This window comes from Lonchura striata, chromosome 12, assembly GCF_046129695.1.
Source record: "Lonchura striata isolate bLonStr1 chromosome 12, bLonStr1.mat, whole genome shotgun sequence".
NCBI classification, from domain to species: Eukaryota; Metazoa; Chordata; class Aves; order Passeriformes; family Estrildidae; genus Lonchura; species Lonchura striata.
In genome coordinates, this window is record NC_134614.1 from 21,289,560 (window position 1) to 21,313,615 (window position 24,056).

Below are 24,056 nucleotides of genomic sequence, written 5' to 3' on the forward strand. Positions count from 1 at the left end.
TATAAAAAACTTATTGTTGAAGCTGTAAACTTGGAGTTGGCCATTCCTCACCCTGTGTTTCCAAGGGGCACCCACAAAGCCTTCCCAAAATATTCATCCCCATCCCAGCCCTGGAATTCCAGGAATTCTACAGCTGCCCAGAGCAAAGGGCAAGGAGGGGAGAGGGGAGGAGGTGAAGCATCAATATTAAAGTAGGTCACTCCTGTGTGTCAGCTTTTTTGCAGTCTTGCAAAGGAAAAAAATTATGGAGAAGATAAATTAATTTGGTTTTGTTCTCCAAGTGCTTCTGGGCAAAGCAGAACGCAATAGATCCATTTCAGGCCAGAAAAAAAACTGCTTTGGTAAAAGCTAAAAAAATGGAAAAATTGAAAGCTTTGTATGTGGGTATAAAATCATAAAAATACATTTCAACCTCTGGCTGCATTATATTTTAATAAATTTTAATATCTAAAGAGAGAACAGTAGCTACCAGCCAACATTTTAAGACTTAAATTACTTTAAACACTTCATTTTCCCTGTGTTCTGTGAGTTTGTGCCAATCTAGGATCTATTCCTGAACGCCACTGCTTCATTTTAAAAGCACCACACTTAGGAGTGCTGAAATTTCCAGCTTTAAGCCAGATAAATGCATCCTTATGCTCAATAATACCTGTTTTTTGCCAAGATGCAAACCCAGGTGCACACCCAAAGTATGAACTTATTGAAGTTTCTCCTCAGTTCATTGCTTTCCTCTAAAGAAAAGGAGCCCAAAGAAGTTTTATTTCTCTGCAGAGAGGTGCATGAATGTCGCAGGGACATTCTTCTGTCTTTCAGGATTTTCATAGAGGAGCACAGAGGGAAGAAAGAGAAAACAATTTCTATTTCTGCTCCTTGTTTTTCCCATGTGGAATGTGTTTGAAGAATTGTTTACCTGGGGTGGTTGCTGGGTTCTCAGAGAGGGTCATGAGTTGTGAGTTAGATTTGGTAGTTAGAAAAAGTAGGTTTGTAGTTTTAGTATCTCCTTTAAAAAGTATATTAATGTATTATAGTATAGTTATAATAAAGAAATCATTCAGCCTCTGAACTGGGGTCAGACATCATCATTTCTTCCCACTGGGTTCACCTGATTTCCAACACATGAAGGGCTGCAAAGCAGAGCTGCCCCCGGCCAGGTCAGTGGGATCAGGCTGTTCTTAGAGCCTTGGTCAATGCCTGGCACTGGAGAAAGCTTCTGCCTTGGAAATGGCTCCAAAAAAGAGAAAAAAATTCAAATACTGGACACCACAGCAGCTCAGCTGCGCTGTAACCTTTTCTTTCTTACTCCGATGATCTAAAAATGAAGATGTTAAAATCCCCAAAACATTGTATTAGAAAGGCTGCAGTGAGTTGCTTTTTGTAATATACATATTCCAGTTATTTCTGAGCTAGAAATAACCTGCATCAAAGAAATCCACTGCCAAAGCAGGAATCCAAAATCCAAGGACAATGCTGAGCATTTGTGTCACCTTCCCAGCTCCTCCATAATCCCAGCTGTTTCTCAGGTCCCAGCCCTTTGCCTCTGGATTTTGTGTTCTAAATGTTCCCTTTCACAAATTAAATTTTAATGTAATATTAAAATATCCACATTAAAATAATAATATTAATAAAGTATCAATTATTATTACTTTTAATATTAAGAGTCATTTCATGTCTCCTTTTACAGCAGCAAAGGGGCAGATTCACATCATCTGTGAGGGGGGTTCTGGAAACAAGATTTAAACTGGCTCCCCCAAAATTCAGCACTTTGTATGTAAAGGCCAGGAAGAATAAAGACAAACAGCATCTGATGTGGTTGGAAAGGCTTGTAAAGAAATAGCCACAGAATATGCAAAAGGAAATAGAACTTTATTTTTAAATCAGAAAGATTCCTATTATTAGTAGTGCTCTGGTTTTAGAAGCCAAAGTTATTTCAAGGCAGTAAAAAAGCAAAGCTGTGAAGTGGTGAAAAAAAAAACTAACCAAGAAAAATTAACAGATTACATTTCTTTATTATTAATATCTTCAACTTTCAGAAAAAGTCAATTCTCATTAGTTGCTCCAAACATTTTTTTGATGGAAACAACCGGTTATCCAGGAAAAAAAAAAAAAAAACAAACCCAAACAAACTACCAGCCAAACAAATTAAGTAGGATGGGAGCACACCCATGTAAAAAAATTCAGCTTCATTTTCTTCCTTTAAAAATAGCCTTCCATACCTTTGAACTTTCAGATCATATAATATGGCAAGTGATGCACATGAACATCTGAAAGAAATAAAAAGTTTGGGAAAGGTTCAGGAGTCAGTAATTTTATTCAGTGACCTTAATTTTTACTATATAGAGTCAAACATAAAAACCAGCAGTTCCCTAAAGGTGGAATTTTTATTTCTCTCTATATATATAGAAATGGAACTTGTCAGAGCTGGCTGGCAAGTTCATTTTAAACTTGGAGTTTGAGCAGGAGGAATTTGTAGAGTCATCAAGTCTAAATTATTCAGAATTTCCTGGAACTCAGGAGAGCTGTGGAGACCCAGAACTTAAATTTTTCTGTATTTATCCCAAAGCACAACACAGAAAATCAAGTGATGTCCTGACAGGAGAGGGGAGTGATATCCATTTCTGATTGCCCTCCAAATGGAATCAGCAGTGGTGAGAAGTGACCTAACCCACCTGGTTTCCATGAGGGAACGCTGAGCTGGGAATTTCCTCATCACTGATCAAACCTCTGCCTCTCACCTGACCAAGCTAAAGGCACCAGTGCCACAATGAAAATATTCCAGTTTTCCATGGGAATTCCACATCTACCTCTCCATGGTCAATGAAAAACAATTAGAGAAATGCTACAGTCACAGGCTTTTGAAAACCCAAAGGAAAGAGAACTAAACCCCTGTGGTAATTCTCCATTTGGACCTGATTTATTGAGCCAATCTTTCTTCAACACCAAGTAATCCCCAGATTTTGGTTTGATACCAACACAGCCCAGCTCACTTGGATCTGTGTTAGGATGAATCCAACTCCAAAACACTAAAGGTATCTGCAAATACCCAGACAAGGTTAAACTGTCCAATGCCACAGCTGACCACTAATAATTTGCTAAAATCAAACTGGTATCTGTCATTTCTTGCACTGAAGCAGAGATGGTGCCAGTTTAAAGAAGAGAATTTAGAGGGGACTTTTGTCAGTGGAAGGAAGGAGTTAATTCAATTTGACATCATCCACCAGGCAGGTCTAGAGAGTAAATTCATGGGAGAGATTGGAAAGGCTTTGGAAAACAAAACACAGAGGCAATATTGACCAGCACGGAGCCAGCAGTGGCAGCATACTTCTGAAAGAAACAAAAATGCATTAACTTCACCTGCAAGGCTGTAAATAAAAAAGGATTGACCCGTTAAAAGCCACAGCAGCAAGACAAAGAAGAGAGCTACAAAACCTGCTAAGGAACACTGTGCCCTGCTCCTGAGATGAGTTTAAAATGGTGCTCTAAGGAAAAATGGGATGGCTCCAACTCCTTTGGGGTCTCATTAGATCCCTGTTCCAGGGCAGCAGCACTCATTAGGAAGCTGCTTGCCAGGCAGTCCCTGTGAGGTGCCCCTGGCCCTTCCTCAGCCTCCTGCCCCTGCAGGGCTCTGGCAGCATCCCAGCCCTCCTGACCCAGCTGCAAGCACAAAACCAGCCAGGAATTCCCACAGAAACTCCTCCATTCCCCAGCAGGATTAAAGCTCTCTCCACCTGCCGTTAGCAAAAAGCGTAATTTTATACAAAATTAATTTACAACAGCTTAATAAGGAAGAAGCAGCAACTGTTCTGTGGAGAGTTTTATTCCAACTTCTCCTGCCTGGCATCATTTATGGACACTCGGGCATGGTCTCCTGCCTTCCCAGCCCATCCATCCTCTGCACTTGACCCAAAGCTCCCTGGAGCTCAGCTCACACAGGTGGCTGTGCTCTGCAGAACTGATTTCAGCCCCTCCTTCTCCCAGCACAGCAGAGAACATTTGTAGTGCCTGAATGGGCACAGTGAGTGCCACAGAACATCTCTGCTCTTCATCCCTCAGCAGCAGGGTGTGCTGAGCTCCCTTCTGCAGCTCTGCCACCACCGAAACACCTTCAGCTCAGCCTTTACCACGGGGAGTTATTCCACCTCAACAAAAGCAGCACGGTAGCAAGAAAAAAAAAAATCATCTTAAAAAAATTATTTATCTTAAAGTCCTCAGGAATCCTGCTCTGCTTAAAGCCCATCACTCCCACAGCTCTGTGCATCAAGCACTCGAGAGCCTCTTCACGTCCTGCCCGAGGTTTGAGCTCTGCAGCACGGCTCAGCTCCATCCATCCCGGCACACCCACGGGAACACTTCACCAAAAACCAGCTCTGCGTGCTTCCCCAAGTTTTCTGGGAAATGTTTACCAGACCCCCTTTAAACTCTTGCCATTTTATCAGTTATTGTCAGAACTCAAAATGTCCCTCAGACATTTTTGGATGTTCCAGGCCCAGGTCAGAAGCATTTGAGACCCTGGCAGGCAGCTGGAAACAGCTGTGATTTTGGGTTTGAGCCATGGAATGATTTACCAACCTTGCAGGGAGAACAAGAAGTCACAAAAGTTTAGATATTAGAGTAGAAGTAGTCACAAAGTAGAGGGAAGAATTTCTGAGTGCTGTACAGGGGGTTTTGGTTTTGTACATGGGGGTCAGAGGTTTGAAGATGGATTTGGGATTTGGGCCTGCCCTGTCCTCCCTCTTTCTCCTTCCTCACCTCCATGTTCTTGGAGATGTTGGCACTCACAGATTGGTTTAGAGTAGAAAATCACCATTTAATATAGGTAATGGGCATTGGGGAAAAACTGTGAACATGTAACATGTAATGTACCATATAAAAGATAGAAAATCACCATTTAATATAGGTAATAGGCATTGGGGAAAAACTGTACCCATGTCACACGTAATGTCCCATATAAAAGACAGCAGCAGCCCTGGCGGGGAGAGAAGAAGCAGTCGGGGTCAGAGAGGATGTCAGGGTGTGTGTGTGCCTCTGCCTGAGCTGTGAGTAAACCACAGCAGCCCAAGGAGAAAATCTTTTAGATAACTTGCAATAAACTGCCTTGAGACCAACAACAGAGACTGCTGAGCCTTTCTTTGGAAGCTCGGGCTGGAGGAGAGACTTTTCCACCCATGGAGCCACCCTGACCCAGGGTGAGCTCTGGCAAGTTATGAGATGCAATTTAAAATTATTAAGTCTGAAGCAACAGCAACTCAAAACCCAACAAACAGCAAAGACCAATTCCCACACAGTGACCCAAATCTCATGGCACGTGGAGTTCCTGGAAACTACTTTTGGTGTTGGTGCAGTGAAGGTGTTACACTGCTGGAGCAGATTAATTTTTCATGCAGTTATTAAATCAGAATTATATTGCTCTTTCTGCATCACTTAGTGAAACATGCACACACTGAACTGCTGTGGGAATCTGCTTTCTCTTATCTGCACACAGATTTTGTGTTTAACACCAAACTCACTCCCTGGCTGCAACCAAAACCTTCACTCAGTGCCAAATTGTACTTCCCAAACATACAGGAGAGAAGGATGTTAAAAACCAAATACTTGCAGGAACAATTCTTTACCTGTGGTAACCCAGAATTTTACATATTTAGCACAAAGATTGAGAGTCTGTACAAGTGTTAATAAAATTGAAAAGTAGTTATTCATATTCACCACTCACTGCCAAAAGCCAACCTCAGCTGCTACTTTAAATATTTCCATCTATTACCCTGTACAGATACATTTTTCTATATTTCAGTAATTATTGAATGCCTTCCCAAGCACTGACAGCACAAACTTTTGCATTTAAACCAATGCTGATGAACACAATAATGTTAAAATTGCAATACACTCTTGATGACATGACCGGCGCTCTGCCCACTAATTCTTCCTTTCTTAGAATATTTTAAACCAATAATCAACTTGAGAAATTCTTTTTTTTTCCCAGAAGAGTGACCTGTCAAAAATCAAGTATTTGCTCTGTTATTTTCAGGCTCCTGTTGTTGTAATTTGTATGCCTGAGGCTTTTCCCCTGTGACCTACCAATTCCAGACACCCTTTTGATAATATTTATGGGTCAACACCTTCAACCAAGCATCCCAAAGCAGGTACATCCAGAGGTCAGGAATTCTCTGAACCCACATAACAGCATGTCACAAATCACTTCAAAATAATGTAAGGCTGGAGAATTATAATAAATAAATCAGAGCTGTTGGAATTCTTTTAAAAAAATCAAATATGAAGTTGGGTGAACTCTGGCTTATGCAGCTGCAGTGGGGGAAAGGGTGAGACCTGATTTTTATTTCCATAAGAGGAATGACTCCCATGTCTGCATTTGGGTTCCAAACTCTCCAGGACTCATTGCTAGGAGAACAGGGAGCCTTGAGATGGAGGAGATGATCCTGCTGGGTCAATTCTTAGTCCCTGAAAAGAAGGGTGACCATTGGAATCACAGTGGTTTGGGTTGGGTGGGACATTAAAGACCATCACAAATCCACCCCTGCCATGGCAGGGACACCTCCCACTGTCCCAGCTGCTCCAGCCCCAGTGTCCAACCTGGCCTTGGCACTGCCAGGGATCCAGGGGCAGCCCCAGCTGCTCTGGCACCCTGTGCCACCCTCCCGGGGAAGGATTTATTCCCAATATCCCATCCAGCCCTGCCCTCTGCCAGTTTAAACCCATTCCCTGTCCCTCATCCCTTGTCATTTTTCTCTCTGTGTTTCCTGCAGCCCCTTCAGGTTCTGGAAATCCACACTGGGGTCACCCCAAAGCTTTTCCTGCCCAGGTGAACAATCCCAGCTGTGCCAGCCTTTCCTGCCAGCAGAGCTGCTCCATCCTCTGATCCCCTGGAGCCTCCTCTGGGCTCCTCCAGCAGCTCCAGCTCCTCCCTGGGCTGGGCAGGGCTGGGGCAGCTCTGCAGGTGGGGCTCACCTGGGAGGGGCAGAATTCCCTTTTTTTCCTGCTGGGACCAACCCAGGGTGTTTGCATAACCCATTCCTCATTCCTGAGTCCGGAGTCTTGACCAGCACACAGAGCTGTCCCTGGTGGGGCACAAAAATCAGCATTTCTCTGCAAGCACCTTCCATGCCATCCACCACAAATCACAGCTTCAAAAGCCTCTTTCATCCTGCACGGCTGCCCCAATAAAAACTCAGCACTTTCCACTGCATACATAATTCCACTTTGATATTCCTTGGCCAGAACAAAGTTGATCTGTGCCTCTCTGGTGTCCAGCTGGAATTAAACACCCACATCCCACACGGATCCCCAGGAATGCTGATCCATGCTGCCTGCCCTGGCTCCAAGGGTCACCTGCAGCAATTTGTCAACAGTTCCCTCCTCATCAAAAATTTACAGGCTGCTGAATTTCCAATGATGCCACAGCCCACAGTAAAATTGTCTTCCTCAAATATATTTTTTTAACAGAATGTGCTGTTCTCCCTCATATCTCTACTCAAAATCACAGGGTAGGACAAGATCCTACATCTGAGCAAATCCCAGGATGTGGAATTCAAGCAGATCCTGAACTGAGGCATCCAAGGAGCAAAATGACAACAGGCCAGCAAGCACTTGAATAAACAGAACAAAAAATCCAACACAAACGTGAAGCCTGTCCTCAATTCCCTCCCAACAAAAAGATTTAAAACAAATGAAAAAATGAGACAACAAAAACCAACCGTAGACAGCCCATTAAACACCACAAAACAGCAACACAGACACTCCACTTAGAAAGTGATGACAGTATTACTCTGCAAATTAAAATAATGCAAAATTCAACACAAAGATACTCTCAACATCCAAATGTACCAAAATTGACATCAGCAGTGCCCTGTGTTTAACTTCTAAGAAGTTACTTTGATTTTCAGAGCCCCCTTTTAGTGCCAAAAATCCTCATCCAAATGAGCACTCCAGCCTGCCTGGTCCCTCTCATTGCAGGAGAGGCTCCAACTCGATCAGAGCAGACAGAAACAACATTTCCAACCCACTAAACTTCCCTTACACTGACAATTTAAACTGCAACACATGAGAAAATCATTCTGTGCTGAATACCTTTAAAACTGACAAATTAAGCAGTCAGACACTTTGGGACTGAAAAACTCCAGAGGCTTTTTAGGTTAAACAGTAAAATGTGTAGCTACCTACACATACATATATATATTTACAAATATATATATATATCAGCTTAATAATATGTACTAAAGAGAGAATGGCAGAAAAGCCTCTTCCTTCTCAGCCTCTTTTTCTTCCTCCCAAGTCTCATTAATGCTCAAATATCTACAAGAAATTTTATTCCATTTAAATGTCATTTCTGTCCTACGACCAACCCAATATAGGAAGAGATCCCCCAATACACCACCACATCTTTAAAACACTCAATCCAACCTTAAAACATGATCTGTGCACTGCATTAGCCAGGAATTTTCTAGAAAAAGTAGTACAGTTATTTGTTTTTCTTAACAGAAATTAAAAACAATTCCTAACAGACGTGCAGATGAGAACCTGCACCTCTCCCACCCAAATGCCACCATGTAAACTGGGGCTTCCCACAAAGCCCTGGCCTCAACTTGGCTTTTAAATAGAAAATGCCTCCAAGATAGCAGATTTTAAACTCTTAAATAATGAATTTTAATGCAGCCTTTTCTGGCCAATTTACTCAGAACAAGACAGGACAGCCTTTTCCCACTGCCCTGCAGACGATGTCTGATGGCTGGGTTGGTTTTATTTGGGGTTTTTAACATTAGGAAGTCTAATCCATCAGAAACTCAAACAAATAAATGCACTACATGACACAAAAGCAGATGATTGCCCCCTAAATGGATCCTACATATGGTGTGAATTTGGTATTTTATTATTTTTATATTACACATTTGTTTCTTCCTGACCAACATCAGTGAAACTCTCCAGACCAAAGCTGACACATGAAGTTGGTGCTCCAGCATCACATCTGTTTACAACCCAACATGCAACAGGTAAGATGTATTGTCTCTTGTTTAATCACAAAAGAACAATTAATTCCCAAGAAGTAATCAAGCAAGAGAGAAAAATGGGATAGATGCTTCAAGCAGGGAAGCAAATTAGAGGAATAAAGGAAAAAATGTGAAGTTTATTTTATATACAGGTCTGCCAGTTTTTTCTTATTCTTTTCAAATATATATATATAGAGAGAGAGTGGGAATGGAGGAGCTTGATAGAAATATTCACCAATTTCAGCAAGAACTGAGCTTTGGGAGATAGGGCCACAGGTACCCTTAATCTATCCTGTCTGTGATTATCTCCCTCCGAGTCACATGCAGGAAAATAATCCCCTGCAGCATAGAGCAGGGGATTTCACTGATGTGAAAGGAGAGAAAAGCTCAAAGTCACAGCTGAATGGTTAGAGCTGAACCCATTTCTGCAAAATTTTTTTCCCCTCCCTTCTACTTCTTCCTTGAGACCAAGGCAGCTTAATCTGCATTGATGTCTATGAAGTTTCACTCGAAAAGTTCTTCAGCCTGAGAGAGTTTCCTCTCTTTTATGAATAGGAATAAAATGCTCAAATATTTTTGTGAAAAAGTTTCTTTTCTTTTTTTACAAAGGAAACGATGAGACATTGCCTGAGAACTTCAATACTGCATTTCAGCCACATTTCAAACCAGCACAGATATTAATCAAAAAGTGAGATTGGAAGAGAAGAAACACCCAACCAGGAGGCAGAACAAAACCCACAGGAGACCATGAAAATCCCACTAGAGATGTTCAGGGGATGAGCGTGGCTGATTTGAGGGCACATGACAGGAGAGAAAGACAATCAAACCATTTTATGGTTATTATTAGTAACACAGAATATGTTTTTTTTTTTCAATTATTATTTTCATTTTAACGAACACTGCCACCTCCTCCCACCCCTCACTTTCTCTGTGCTTTGCTGCTCACATCCCTGCTCCCCTTCATTAATCCACTTAATTCCAGCATTTGTTTAGATACACATTTGCTTCATTAACTCACTGCTGGAAGAGGCCAGCAGCCTGAGATGGAAAGGAAAGGAAGTTTATCTCAGTTTTGTACAATCTAGATATTATAGTTATTATTATTTGGGGATCTCTGTTCCTTGTGTCTTTGGGAAAATGAGTCTCAGCATAAGACAATAATTTGGAAAAAGCAGAAATTAGATGTTAAATTCCAGATCACTAAAAGATAAATGTTACAGCCCATCCCAAGATTAATGCATGCAAATATATGGATGATCTACTAAAAGTAGTAAAGAAAACCAGCTTTTTTAGCCAAACAGCTGTGGATCAGCTCTTTTATCCTTCCCATGTAATGAGGCCTCACTTTCAGGGAGGGAAAAAAACCCAACCAAGTATTTAAATTACTTAACAAGATCTCTTTAAAGATCAGTACAAAGTTAGATGTGATAAAGACTCCACTGGCTTTACTGGGCAAGTTTGACAGCTTTGGTTTAAAAAAAAAACCACCAAAAACCCAAACAAAACTGGAAGGAGCAGAGAGCTACACTGAGATAACATTCAGTGGTGATGAACCTTAGAGTATCTAAAGAACTAAAAAAAAAAAAATCAATTTCTTGACTTAGGAACTAAATTCAAATGAGGAAATATCTGTCTGACAAAGGTCTGAAACACATGGAAGGAAAAGACAATGGGGAGAGAGGTTAATTGGTTTGTAAAGTATTGAAAGTACCAAGACAGAAAATGCCCTGGCATTTTGCCCTGGCAGGAAAACAAATCTGCAGAAGGGTGATGCAGAGAGAGCCCATGCAGGGGGATGGAGAAACAAGCACAAATTCACATTTTGAGGTCCAGGAGCTTTATCTCATAATAATGATGATAATATTGTTGTGAGGTTAATTATAGCACCAAACTGAGTTTGAGGTACAACTCCAGGAAAGTTCCACTGGGAGCTTTACCAACCAAAAAGCTCTACTTCCCAAATATCACTTTCCTTCAGAGAATAACAACTCTTTTGCACCATGTCTAACAGGAAAGCAGCAGCAAGCCCCAGGCCTGAGGAGATGCTGTTTTTCTCTCAGATCTCCAAGGTTCACTTCATGTCTTAATGCACTTGGCGTTGCTCTCACCATTAATCGTGTACTGCAGACCAAGAGAAAGTGCTTTTCCAGAAATGACCTCAAACTAAATTCATAATTCTTTAAAAACCAATAAAGCCACTGAACCAGAGAGCTCAGCCCTTCTGCACTGGGCTACAGGCACACAAAGCTGCTTTATTTCCTTTAGCAGGATCCACCAGCACCTTGATTTAAAGCACAGAGTGGAAACTGTTTATATGGTTTAACAGCAGGGCTGTGTTTTGAGCCAGCAAAGGAAGGAAGAGGCCAGAAGATATCCTTTAGAAACATAGACTAGAGATGTGCCACATGAATTCAATCCACCACTAAATCTATATTTTTCTGTGCTAAGGCACAGTCCTACCTAATACTTCTTCCTAAACCTCTCAGATCTAGGGGCAGCAGCACCCCTTAACTCCTTCCAGATGTTCCCAGAGAACTCCAGATCTTCTGCATTTCACTTTGCTGGAGTTACCACCAAGATCCTCTCTGAAGAATGGATATTTGTGTGTGTCACATATATTGCCTGGGTTCTCATCCTGCTCACAGGGAAAAATTACTCTAAGCTGAATATGGAATTTGAGGAGTCACATCTTTTTGACATGGCCTGGAAGAGGCTGCAGCTCCTAAAATATTTGGGACACCTCTGAATCCTTCACTGTAGAGGAGTGAAGGTGAAAATCAGAGCCTTGAAGAACACATTGTGCCTGGCTTGAAGTGATGCCATTAACACAAGAACAAAGTATAAACTCATCTACACAAAAACCTTGCACAAGAGTACTTGAAGCTGTGCCTGCAATGTGTGTTTTTAACTCATAAAAAGAATTTTAATTCTACAAAGGCTTTTAGAGCCTTTAGCTTTTTTTCTTTTTTTGACTAAGCAGACCATTAAATTCACCTGACCACAATGAATCAGAGAAGCAGGATTTTTCAAAGCCTAATATTAAAGGAGACTTTCAAGACTTCTTTCACTTTCCTATAATACTAATTGGATCTCCATATACTGGACATTGTGGAGAGGAAGAGCACATTCAGAGAGCTTTGCCAATTGATGATAAAGCCTTGCTGGGATTTTGTTTCTAGAAGTACCAAACCCTTTTTAGAAGTACCAAACCCTTTTAGTCAGGAAACTCTCAGATATATAAAACAAAGGGCTGGATTTTTTAGAAATCCTCCACATAATATAAAGAGAAATCGTGGAATTTATCAGAATAATGCATCCCACAGGAGAGTTTGCAGAAAACCAGATAAATAACAAGTGTGCCCAGAACTGCACTGAAATATAAATTTTTAAGAATTTAGAGATTTTAGAGGAGATAAGATTTTAGTTAGAGATAAGCCTTACTAGAGTTAATTAAAATAAATGAGTAGGCCTTGATGAAGTTAAGAGTTAGTAGTTAACTAATAATTGATTGCTTGTCAGCACCATGTTTAGTTAGCTGGGTTTATAGAAACTGCCAAATAGCTTTTAGGAACATAAGACAATTGTGGCCTCCTCTGTTCTGAAACCAATTGAAGACAAGGAATGGGAGTTCCACCAAGAGTTCATTTGTCATATTTGCATTGAAAAGGCAGAAAGGTCAGAAGGAGGAAGACTTCATTTACTTCCTCATTTTGGGACCCCTCCCCATGGAAGGGACACCGGCCCATTTCAAGGAACAAACCACACATGCTGAATAGATTTTGGAGTGATTAGCATACGATGTGGGGAATGGGATGTACCAAAATGATAAATATGGATTTGTATTTTGTGTATTCAATACTTGTATGGATAAAAAGACTCTGTAATCACCTGGAAGGCACGGTGTGGATTTGGGAGCTATCCCACACACAATAAACACACACTTTTCTAACTTTAAACTGTTAGAGAGTTTTTGTCCGTCACAGTTGGATATTGGTACTAGATCAATATCCATATTTTTTTAATAAATCATCTGGACAGGTGCCCAGAGCAGCTGTGGCTGCCCCTGGATCCCTGGCAGTGCCCAAGGCCAGGCTGGACAGGGCTTGGAGCAGCCTGGCACAGTGGAAGGTTTCTCATGGATGGGTGTGGAATGATCTTTAAGGTCCCTTCCAACCCAAACCATCCTGGGATTCTCTGTAAGTTCACTGTGAGTTAAACTTTACAAAAGGAAAGAGTAAATGGCTTTTCCACCAGCGCAACATTAACGTTTCTTTTGTGAAAGTAAGAAAACCACACCAGCTCTCTGCTGCCATCCCTGCTTGTATGTCAACCCCTCTGCACAGGTGCCATTTAAGCAGATCAAATCACTTTGCATAGGAATAAATCAATCTGAGAATGCAATGTCCATTACCACCTTTAATTAGGTTTATTGGACAAGCTGCTGAGCCTTTTGGAAAAGAAAAATGTGGATCTTTAGCAATCTAGAATTAAAAGAAATTTGCATTAGAATTACAGGCACTTAACTGTCTCCAGTGCTTATTCTGGGAAATAATGCACTTCAAATTTTTCTGAAAATACAGAGGAACTGCTGATTCCTCTCTCCCTGCTGCAGGGAGCCAAGGGCTGGAGAAGATGGCCCTTCTTACAATAGTGTAAAGAGGCATCAGGACAGAGGAGACTTTTTTTCTTCTGCTTGTTTTGCTAGGTTAACTGCAGGGGAAAAAAAATCATTTTTATGTTCAGGGTGTTGTTGTATGCTCCAAATAAAAACTCCAAGCCCAGTTATCTTAAAAAAAAGTCACTCTGGACTATTTTCTCCTGGACAGAGAACACCCTTGGGCACTAGGGATTTATAAGTATGGGACATGTAATTTTTCAGGCTGGCAACACCTACTGTGACAATGCCCAAGCTTCTCAAAAAGGCAGCAGGTACCAGGTGAGGAATTAAAGACATTCAATGACCCAGATCAGAACTGATGCCTATTCTGCATGAAGTAATCAAGAATCCATCCCAGAAGGAGAACAGACTGGAGAAAACTCCAGATTTCATCCCAAACCCCAGCACAGTTTTCTATCTGTTTCACACATTTTACTCCTGTGTTTTTATTCTGTATCCACAACTACACAAAGGTCTGGGAGCTTTTTGTTCTCTCAGGACGCAGAGGCAGGAGGAGATGACTGAGCAGGTTATCAAAATCTGCACCATCAGGATGCTCAGATGCTGGTGGAAGAGAGGACTGTGTTAAAACAGATCAACAGGAGAAGCACAAGGTGGTGGAGCTCTGCAACTTCCTTAAGCTGCTCAGCTCCTGATAAGGAGCTTATGCAACTTTCTCAACTCTGGAGAACATCCAGCAAGTGATGGCAAACAGTGCTCAGGTTAGACACTCCAGAAGTCATTCTGCCCTCTGACCAAGGAAAGAAGCAAAAAATCCAAGTCCCCATCCAAAGAAAATCTGTCCAGGAAACGTCAGGTATGGTTTAGTAGAGGAGATGAGTTCCATGTTTGCTTTCCTTGATGTTTCCCTTGCATGACTTGGAAATGGCACAGAAGCTCCAAACCAGCTTCTGAGACAGAGATTATTTCACATTTCTGAGTGGAGCCTGACTATGAAGAAGCTGCTTTGGGGAGGTACTTTTGAAAGCAGAAGAGCTTTAGAAAGGATTTTAAGCTCTGCAGCCATTCCACACCTCCTGAGGGCTGTTCAGGTTCTTCATCTGGAAATAAACCTGGAAAGAAACCTATCAACCCACAATGGGCCTCATCAAGGGTATTTATGGGACAGGACAGGGACCAGGTTAAAGCCTTAAGGACTTCCAACAGGCTTGATTAAATTCCATCCAAGCTGGGAACTGAGTGAGTAACAAACAGGAGAGAGATGTTCCAGTCCTCTTTGGCAGGTGTTGAAGAGAGCGAGGTAAAAAGCTTGGAGAAATCCTTTTTTCACTTCAGTGCCTTCTGGAGGGGCACCAAATGCCATCACCAACCTGCAGGGTGTCACTCAGCAGTCAGGGCTCAGCAAACACCCCAGGGCTGGCATCACTCCCCTCTGCAGGGCTCTGCCTCTGAAGAGGATGGGGCCTTCCTCACCAAGGTCCAGCTTATTGCAGATGTTTTGTAGGAGGACAGATCTGCAGAGTGACTTTCCAGTCTCCAAGTGCACCTGGTGGAAGGCTGGGACTGTCTCATCTCAGGATTTCAGTGTGTGAATCACAGCTCTGTGGCAGGGAAGAACGTGCTGCAGAAAAAGTGCCAAGCAAAATCCACAATCTCCTATCCCAGGAGCAGAGGGCATGAAACTCTAATTATCCTTCATTTAACAGTTGCAGAAGAACAGCACTGTTAGATGTAACACCTCCTCTGTTTGCATTTTAAGCTTATTGAGGAAAAGAGATGCTCCAAGAGACTACAAACTACAGCTTTTAAAGCATTAGAAACACTACTCTTCACCAGGGCCACAGCAATTTTTATTTTCTTCAGCAATACAATAGCGAAAAATAGTCAATGCGAGATTCAAAATCAAATAGCTACAAAAATTATAGTGAGAAATTGAAAAACTGCAAGATCTGTAACCAGATTAAGCTCCACCACTAAAAGGAAAACTACCATGTGTATGCAGCCAATTCAACAGCTGCATTTGATTCTACAAAGAGTTTGCCAGCTCTGTGTAAGGCTTCACTGCTTTTTCCACTATAATTTCAACAGGATTTTTAGACCAGGAAAGATGTGACAATCAACGAGAGGAAAAGTGCTGTGAGAGCCCCTCAAAAATGGGGGGGAAGAGGAAAACAACTCTGGTTTATATTAATTTAGCTCCTTCTAGGATGAAAGCTAAGTCAATAGTAGGAAAGAAGTCAATGCCCAAGAATGGGAAAGGGTTACACATGAGCAGCTGCTGCCCCTCATCTTGTCCAGAAGGATGAAAACCCATTTAAGTGCATTTTCCCCACAGGCAGGCAGGCATGGCACACAACTCCTGGGGGCTGTGAATGCAGCCCTGCACTAACACAGGTCCAGGAAAACTGGAATTCAACTCCAACACACAAAACTAAAAGTTTTCAGCATTAATTTAGCCAGCCTACCTCTACCTTTTTTTGCAGAAAGTCATTAGGGACAAGTAAATCAAAGTAAATCAAGGTAAATCTTCCTTCTCTTAGGATCAATGACGAGATCTTGAGTCTAAAACAACAAAACATTTTCTGTGGGGTGGAAAGCTCAGTGTGCAAACAGATGCTTTTCATACACCACTGACAAACACACAAACATAACAGCTCTGCAGCATCAATAAATCTTTATCCAAAGGAGGTGCACACTGCTAAAAACATGCTCTTAAATGCTCAACTGATGCACTTGAAGGACTGCAAACCATAGAAACCTGGGGTCTTCTACTGACCTTAAGTCAGAGAAAACTGAATTAAGAACTGATTTAGCAGTGCAAAGGAAAGCACCTATGTCAGGGTAGATGCTAATGGTTCTTCATCCTGTTTCCTTAGAGCATTTTTTAGAAAGTGTAAAAAAGGTCACTGTTATTATTTAATTGTCCTGCAGCCTGTGCTTGAGCACACAAACTTCAGAGGTAAAGAGGTGCTGGTGGTCAAGCAGTGACCTGGCAGAAATGTTCCCAATTACACCCTGCTTTATAAATTACCCTGGCAAAGCAAACATGCATATACAGCCTTTTCTTTTTATTGTCATTTACAACCTACACCAGCACACTGGGCTGAGATGTTAAATTACCCAGGGTGCTGCAGAGAGCTCTCCTCCCACTCTGCTTTGCCCACACAACAACCTGCACCACATTCGCAGCAGCAGGCACCAAAAAATTCCCATTAAACAAAGAAAAAGTCATCACAGAAGTGCTGATATTTTAGTGATGAGATTTTGGTGTGAAAACTGCACCACACCAAGGGCTACTACCTGCTCCAGCATCTCACAAAAATCAAGTATCTCCCCCCATCTGGCAAAACCAGACCCTGCTTTTATGGGTTTACAGTCCAACTATCCTCAAGCAGCAGGACAAGTGGGACAGACTGCACATAGCTTTAAGGAGGCAGGATAAAATTAAAGTATTTTGCAATATCCAGGGGAATAAACAGTGGTTCCTGCAACAACCGTACCAGCTGAATTGGCTGGTTTCCCCCTGTAAAACACTCCACAGTAATAAGTCATTAGAACAATATTTTTCATCTTGCACATTTCACCAGGAATGCTAAGAGATGCCAACTTCAACAAACGGAATGTCTTCAAATGCAGAGATGCGTGATCCTTCTGCAAATGAACTATGAAAATCTGTATGCTTGCAAGCTAAACAGAATTTACCATTTACTGATCCACCCTGGATTGGATTAGACAGGAATTGCTCCTTATGTAGTCAAGTACTGCAGTACACTGGAAATTACTGTCCTGACCTCAGCACAAGCAAAAGGAATGCTGGACATGCTTCACATTAAGCCAGCCTGTGGAAAACCAGTTGATTTTCCCCACTAGTTTACTCCAATGAGAGGTTTACAGCTACAAACAGCTGTAATTTATTATATTTTACATTTCACAAAAGGCCTGAGCATGTTGAGCAGTAATACTCTTCAGAATTGTCAAGGCCTATTGAAGTGAAATATGCTTCCCACATCAGGAGCATGGCACTGTGATTTCAGCAGCGCTAGGAAAGCAGTAGGATGTTTTTTTTTTTTTACAGAGTCAGTAAAAAAAACAGGAATAGTGAGAGTTTTTAGAATAGTTAATACCAGGGTAGCTCATTACTACTTGTAAATGTTGGTGGAAAAAGAATCTGGATTTAACCTTAATGTTTCAACAAGGCTCAAACCACTTTTTCAAAGCTACAGTCAAATTCAAGATTTCTCACTTCTCTGTTTAAATTGAATGCACAAATGTGTCTTTCCTCAACCATGTATCTCAAAACCAAGGGGGAAGGATAGAGAAATAGATCTATAGGGATAGATCTATAGGGATAGATCTATAGGAATGGTAGCTTGCAGTGCTGTGTCCATCACCCCTCAGACAGAACAGCTCTGGACTGCAAAGCTTCCTTTGTGCACTACACAAGGGACTTACAAGGGTTAAAAACTACTTTATTTCATTTTCTTCCTTTAAACCCAGTGTGGAGGGACTAATCTGTGACAGATGAACCAGTTTAGCTGGACTGGTTCTGCAATAAGCTGGGCTCAGGAAAGCTGAGAGCTGCTCAGACCCCTGCTGAGCCCTACTCCACCCTGGAACTGCAGATTTCGGGGAGCACAAGGGTCCCCAGGGTCTCAGGGAGGTTGGTGCCACTGTCTTTAAGTCAGATTTCCCTTGCACAGAGATTTTTTTTCAGCTCCTTCCATCACAGGCAGCGCTTCCCCTTCAAACTGCAGCTCAGAAATGCATTATTTGTATTTGCCAGCAACCAAGAACTGCCTGACAAAAAGAACCCCCAGGACAAGTCTGGTCACTCTGCTTTTCTCCTCCTATTACCACTCACTCCAAAGCCTTTCACAGCTCACAGCTCATTTTCTGGGAGCTCCCCCCCAGCCTGGCAGCTCTGCAGTCCAGATTTTAAGCGTTTCATGAGTCAGCCAAACACAGATAAAGTTCCCTCTGTGTGCAATCAGGATTAAGAAAACACTAAAATACATGTCCAGGTTTCAAATCCTGGCTGTTCCCATTAAATGGGTTTCTCCAGAAGAGCACGGGCTGAGCACAACTTCAGTAGCTCCCACTGCTGCTTCCCCCAGCTGGAAGTGCAACACCTCTGCCAGCTAATTAATTATACTTTACATTAATTAAAAGATAAATTTTTCAAGAGAAAAATACCTGGATGTTATAATCTGGGGAAAATTCCCACATCAGCTGTGCCAAATGAAAGTATTACTTACTTTAAGGAATATTATTATACTTTATTGCACTTAAAAAGTGAAACTTTAGGGGTATAAAACTATCTGCTCTTTAAAAATAAAGCCAGTTCTGTAAACACTATGACCTGCATTTTAACTGGTATTTTCTCACACCAAATTTCAACATGCAGATTTTAACTTTACACTAATAAAATACCAACTAACTCCATTATTTCATCAGCTGCCCACCATCTTCTTTCAATCAAGAAGACTGAGAATCTATAAGATTTTTGAACTCCTGCCACTTCCTCTCACTCTGTATTAAGTCTTTTCTTTGTATTAGACAGCACACTAAAAAAAATAAATCAATATATAGTAAATTTCAGTTGACTGTAGTCAAAGCTCAAAGGTTTTCCCACCCCTTCCAACTCTTGTTTCCCCAACAGTGCTCTCCTGGGTACACTTCTGTTTAAAAGGCCATCAGCTCTCATCTGGTTTTCATCTGTCTCAGCAGACCAGAGAACTGTGTGGCTTTTTGAGGTCTGGATCAAAAAATCAGAAATTTCTCAGCTTATGCCAACCTCCAGCCTTTACCTAATCCTTCCCTGGGTCAAAGCACATTACAAGGTATCACTGATAATTATTTAATTTTTTTTTTTCCCCTGCAATTCATTTTCCTACACCACATGCTACAAAATGTGGACCATCAAATCTCCACTGAAAAGTTTGGGCTACAATTCTAAACAGCTTCCCTAAATCAAAGGTGGAGATGTTGCACAGGAGGGAACTACAGCTCTTCCCATTGCATTTTTCTGCATTCCAGTTGTTTTTCAATGGGCTAATCTCTGACTGAACTATCCCTGGTTTGGCTGAGAGAGGGAAACTTCAGCTGTAGAGCTTCAAAACCAACCAAAAAATACCTGAAACAGGTATTGCTGTCACTGCAGATATATTTTAAAGACAGCAGCAACAGAGCACCAAGAGAAGTTCATTCTTCAAAGTTTTGAAGAACCAAAGCATTAGGTTCCTAAGCTTCTTCAAACAAAGTTAATTTCTGAGTATCCTGCCTTTTAGACCATTTGGACAGCTCCCATGCACAACAGGAGCTCAAGCAATGCTTGCATCACACAGGTCCCTTGAAAAAGGCATTTCTCATCAGTCGTAACTCCAGTAGTGCTCAATGTGTGCATGCATCCCAGGGGACTCTAATCTGGGAGTTTATGGATCTGACAGCACAACAAGACAGACCTAGCTCCAAGCTGAGCACCAAGAAGGACTAATTTTTACTTTACAGATGAACAAACTTCCCATTTTCCTTGATTTTCTAGTAAACCAAGACCAGGCTTTTAATTATTTCCCAGGTCATCCAAAGCCAGGGGGATGCTCACCTCCAGCCCCAGTCACTCCTCATCAATGATCACTTCCCGGTCTCTGCAGGTTTGCTGGCTCCTCAAACTCCTCACAGCACTGTGAATACACAAAAAATCTTCTTTGCAGACTGCAGTTAATCTGTGTCTTTTGGTATCAGAGTAAATCCTGATGATCCCTTCCATACATATAAAACCACTGGCTTGTGTCACTTGCAAGACTCAGCCTCTTCCAGGAAGAACAGTAAAAGGATTGAATCTATTTGCAGAAACCTCCCGCTGCTGTATCACAACAACATTAAGATAGTTCTTATGGTATTGCAATGGGAAAATTCCCACAAGAAACACCACAAAGAACATAAACATAAACAACATCAAAGACAGTGAAGCTAGCTCAGAAAAAAACAAACAACCAAAAACCACCACCCCTGCACAAGTGGTTGGAAGCATTTGTTTGTGGGTGGAAACTTCAGAAGCGTTATAGGAAAGTGACAGGAAAATATGGCATTGCTCCTTAGCTACGGTGATGTGATTTTAGGGATTTAAAGAACAAGTTGTGTTTAGGTAAGTTTGTATTTCACATCCAGCTCAGGGGTTTGCAGCCAGCTGCGTGCATGCTCAGATTTCTGGACAAGACCCCAACTTAGGGCACCAGCACCACAGGAGTCACCACCAGAGCTTGCCACCACCCCACAGCAGCTCCAAACCCCTCAAAAATCCAGTGGTTTAACTTTCTTAACACAGAAAAAATAAACAGCAGCAAGATCAGCTAGACAGCCCCTACCTGTTCCATTCACTGAGGCGACATCCACGAAAACCCACTCTGGAAAAACCCCACAGCCATTGGCAGCTCGCAGATCCTGTGCAGCACCTCCCACTGCTTTATTCCAGAAAACAGCACTGCTTCCAGAGCCAAGCCTGCAGCCCAAGCATCCCCTGCCGTGCAAGGACTAAGAGACAGAAGCAGGAGTCCCACGGATCTTTGGGAGCCCTGGGAAGAGCCAGGGAGGCAGGACAGAGCTCACAGCGCCCTGTGCCTTTAGTGCAGCCCCAACACCAAGTGGGTTTTGGCAAGAGTTAAGCACCTTCACCAATCCTTCCCCCCCAAATATTTCCACAAATGCATTTGCCAGATTACTATGGGAAGTCTCTTGCATGATAAACAACTTTCTGGAACAATTCCACATGGGTAGTAACACGCTTTCAGTGCTTACAAGTTCAGTGTTTCCATTCCTTATTTTAGTATTTTGCTCATAATTTCCCATATACATCTAAAAATTACACCACTGAACAAGCCTAGCATGCAGCTTAAGCTGGAGCTCAAGTTTCTCTTTCCAAATACAGCGGTCAATACTTTGGAGAGTTTCTTGTCCTTATGGGCTTGGTTTTGATTTTTGCACTCCATACTGACATTATTCCCCCCGTGTAAAACACGACAGCTAAAAATCAGTATTGATTCCTGTATTGTGTCAATGGCAGTAATAAGGTAAACCTAACTAACCAGTTCCCACCCAAGGCTATTCCCGCATCCCCAGCGGGAACGGGCTGATCTCCCTCCGACGCATCCAACAAGATGGTGCTTGGATTTGGGTTAATCCCAGCAGGCACACCGCTGGGCTGCCAGCAAGGTGACACACCACGGCACGCTGGGGACACCAGCGGCTCGCCCCCAGCCAGGCAGGAGCCATCCAGTCCCGGAGAAGGCAGCTGAGCGGCGGGGAAGGACAGCGGAGCGGGCGAGCGCCGCTGCGGGAGCGGCTGTGCCCAGCCCCGCTGCGCTCGGCCGCGGCTCTCCGCGAAGTTCCGCCGTGCCCACGACTCGCTCAAAGCCGAACGGCCGCGGGGGACGTGCAGAAAGAGCGAGATTCTCATAGGAGACGGAAAGGAAAAAGCTTTTCGGCGAGCGGGCACCGGCGTGGTGCGCTGTTTCAAAGCAGCGGTACCAGAGATGGGGGCGAGCTCCCGTGCGCGCCTTCGCTCATTCGAGACAATTAGCGCTTAATTAAAAGCAAACCCAGAGCCGCCCAGCTTTACAACTTGAGCAACTCCAGGCTCAAGAAGGATCCTACGGGGGAAGAAAAGCGCAAACCCCGCGGCACGGCTCAGACGGGCGGCAGCCGCACGCTCCGGCGCCGCCGGACCCGGAGCGCATCCCCGGCCCTGGCGGAGCCACGGGCGGAGCCCCGGGGACAGGCGGGCTGGGGGGACAGCAGCATCCTGCAGGTGGCCGAGGAACCCCGCAAATGCCACCTGCCAGCATCACCCGAGCGGGCAGCGGCTGTACCGAGCGCCCGTGCCTGTCGCTGCATCCCCGAGCGGTCTCCGCGTCCCCGGTGCCGCTCGCCCGCTCCATCCCCCGCGAGGGATGCGGGGGGCTCGGCGCTGCCCAACTTTGTTGCCCGAAGTTGCCCACCTGCAGCCGAGCCGTTCCAGCCGCCGCAGCGCCGTCCTCGCCCGCGGTGCCAGCGCCGTAATCCTGCGGCTCCCGGCGCCTCTGCCGGAGCGGCGCTGGCCGCGCTCCCGGCGGCGGGGCGGGCCCGGCCGATCTCCCGCCCACCGCTCGGAACAGCCCAGCCCGGTACAGCCCGGCACAGCCCAGCCCGGTACAGCCCCTCCGGACCCAGCCCGGCACAGCCCAGCCCGGTACAGCCCCTCCGGACCCAGCCCAGCCCGCCGGCGCCGGGGATGCTCCGCCGGCGGCGGCCGCGGCTCCCCCGAGAGCCCCGCTGGACGCACCCGCTCAGGGTGGATGCGCTGCCGGGGAAAGTTGAGGCGTTATGGCTTAAATAAAAACTGCATCCCGTTTCTGGGCTGGAAGCCCAGGGAAAGAGTCAGGTTCGCGTAGGTCGCTGTGCAGGAGCCGGATGGAGGTTTTATTGGATCTGGCTCCAGCTGATGGCAGCATTAGAGATGTGTGGTGAAATTAAGGCTGAGCAGAATTCCTCTAAGTTCTTTTTTTTTTTTTTTTTTTTTTTTACCTGTATTATCTTTCAGCATCCCAAAGAACACTGAAGTGTGTGTTATAATAAAGTGTGCATTAGGTCCCTGTGTCTCAAAGTTGAAGACAAATTTTATCAGAGATGACTTTGTCTCAGAGCCACAGTGGAGTGTTGATTTAAGAGTCAATCATAGCACCACAGACTGATTTGGGTGGAAAGGGATCTTAAATCCCACCCAGTGCCACCCTTGCCATGGTAGGGACACCTCCCACTGTCCCAGGCTGCTCCAGCCCCAGTATCCAACCTTGGGCACTGCCAGGGATCCAGGGGCAGTCCCAGATGTTCTGGGCAGCCCAGATGTTCTGGGCACCCTGTGCCACCCTCCCAGGGAAGGATTTATTCCCAATATCCCATCCAGCCCTGCCCTCTGCCAGTTTAAACCCATTCCCTGTCCCTCATCCCCTGTCATTTGTCTCTCTCCATGTTTCCTGCAGCCCCTTCCGGCCCTGCAAGGCCACCCTGAGCTCCCCCCAAAGCTTCTCCTGCCCAGGTGAACAATCCCAGCTGTGCCAGCCTTTCCTGCCAGCAGAGCTGCTCCATCCTCTGATCCCCTGGAGCCTCCTCTGGGCTCCTCCAGCAGCTCCAGCTCCTCCCTGAGCTGGGATCTTCCCAGAAGGGAAAAAAAGACTTCATGGCTGTCGTTTTGTACACAGAGGGATTCTGGACAGGGTGCTGATGCTTTGCTGTCATGGCATAAGGACGAAGGATGTGAGGAGAACAATTTGCTTCTTCAGCAAATAAGATTTAAGTCACTGTCACCTCCGTTTCCCTTCCTGTCCAGTTGTGTCATGAATTATTGAAATGTGCTGGCTGAGAAACAATGACATCTCCTCTGGGGATAGCAGAGACTTGACACAGCATCTGTT

The 24,056-nt window shown here is 43.8% G+C and overlaps 1 protein-coding gene across 2 annotated transcripts in view; it reads right to left on the reverse strand.

Moving 5' to 3' along the window:
* LOC110475079 (contactin-3) overlaps positions 1-23,003 on the reverse strand; it is a 102,909-nt gene extending 79,906 nt beyond the window's left edge. The window contains exon 1 of one of the 2 annotated variants that reach the window (XM_077786187.1): positions 22,928-23,003. The gene's annotated coding sequence lies outside the window, so the exon portion shown is untranslated. Of the gene's footprint in view, positions 1-22,604; positions 22,730-22,927 lie in introns of those variants that run through there. The other variant, XM_021538960.3, reaches the window with a different exon arrangement.
* Between the last annotated feature and the right edge of the window lie 1,053 nt (positions 23,004-24,056).